Source organism: Pteropus medius, unplaced genomic scaffold, assembly GCF_902729225.1.
Source record: "Pteropus medius unplaced genomic scaffold, Ma_sr-lr_union100, whole genome shotgun sequence".
Classification (NCBI taxonomy): domain Eukaryota; kingdom Metazoa; phylum Chordata; class Mammalia; order Chiroptera; family Pteropodidae; genus Pteropus; species Pteropus medius.
Window position 1 is genome coordinate 1,896,446 of NW_024342472.1, and position 1,507 is coordinate 1,897,952.

The following is a 1,507-nucleotide window of genomic DNA, read 5'->3' on the forward strand; positions in this document are numbered from 1 at the left end:
AAAATAGAACAAAAAATCATGAGATTTCTATGGAATCACAAAAGGATTCCAAATAGCCAAAGCAATCTTGAGATAAAAGAGCAAGGCCAGAGGTATCACTCTTCCTCACTTCAAATTATACTGCAAAGTACTAATAATCAAAACAGCACAGTATTGGTAGAAAAACAGATACACGGACCAATGGAACAGAATTGAGAACCCAGAAATAAACGTACAAGTATATGGGTAAATAATTTTTGATGAAGAAACCATACACATATAACAAAGAAAAGAAACCATCTTCAATATACGATGCTGGGAAAATTGGAAAACTGCATGCCGAAAGAATGAAACTAGACTGCTGTCTGTCACCATACACCAAAGTTAACTGAAAATGGATCAAAGACCTAAATATAACACCTGAAACAATAAATTGCATAGAAAAAAACACAGGTACTAAACTTATAGGCCTTGGTTTCAGAGAGGATTTTATGAATTTGACCTCAAAGGCAAGAGAAGTAAAAGCAAAAATAAATGAATGGGACTATATTAAACTAAAAAGCTTCTGCACAGCAAAAGAAAACCATCAATAAAGCAAAGAGGCAACCATCTGAATGGGATAAGTTATTTGCAAACAATACCTCTTATTAGGGGCTAATATTCAAAATATGTAAAGAACTCAGACAATTCAACAACAACAGTAAAAACGATCCAATAAAAAAATGGGTAGAAAACTTTAACAGACACTCCTCTCAGGAAAACATACAAATGGCCAACATACATATGAAAAGATGCTCAGTTTTACTAACTATTAGGGAAGTTTAAATCAAAACCACAAAGACGTACCACCTCACATCTGTTAGAATGGCTATTATCAACAAGAAAAATAATAATAAGTGTTGGAGAAGTTGTGGGGGAAATGAAACTTTATACACTGCTGGTGGGAATGTAAATTGGTACAGCCACTATGGAAAACATTATATAGGCTCCTCAAAAAATTAAGAATGAAATTACATGACCCAGCAATCCCTCTTCTTGGTATCTACCTCTAAAATTTGAGAACATTTATTTGTAAAGATATATGTGCCTCGATGTTTATTGCAGCATTATTCACTGTGGTAAAGACATGGAAATAACCGAAGTGTCCTTCAATAGATGATTGGATAAAGAAGAAGTGGTACAGTCTATGGCCATGCTACCTTGAACAAGATCAATCCTGTCTGATCTTGGAAGCTAAGCAGGGTTGGGCTTGGTCAGTACTTGGATGGGAGACCACCAAGGAAGACCAGGTGCTGTAGGAATGAAAAATAAATTTAAAAAAAGATTGTAAGCTGACAAGGTCCTTGCAATCTGTGAGATCAACCAAGGGTTGTCTTGCCTAAAAAATAAAAAAAATAAATAAAAATAAAAAAAAAGAAGTGGTACATATATACAATGGAATATTCCTCAGCCATAAGAAAAGAAAAGATGAAATACTGCCATTTGCGGCAACATGATCAATCTTCAGGTTATCATGGTAAGCAAAATA

At 34.4% G+C, this 1,507-nt stretch overlaps 1 pseudogene; it reads left to right on the plus strand.

Moving 5' to 3' along the window:
• The first annotated feature begins 1,161 nt into the window (after window positions 1-1,161).
• Window positions 1,162-1,280, plus strand: LOC120604330 (uncharacterized; annotated as a pseudogene).
• Window positions 1,281-1,507: the final 227 nt, after the last annotated feature.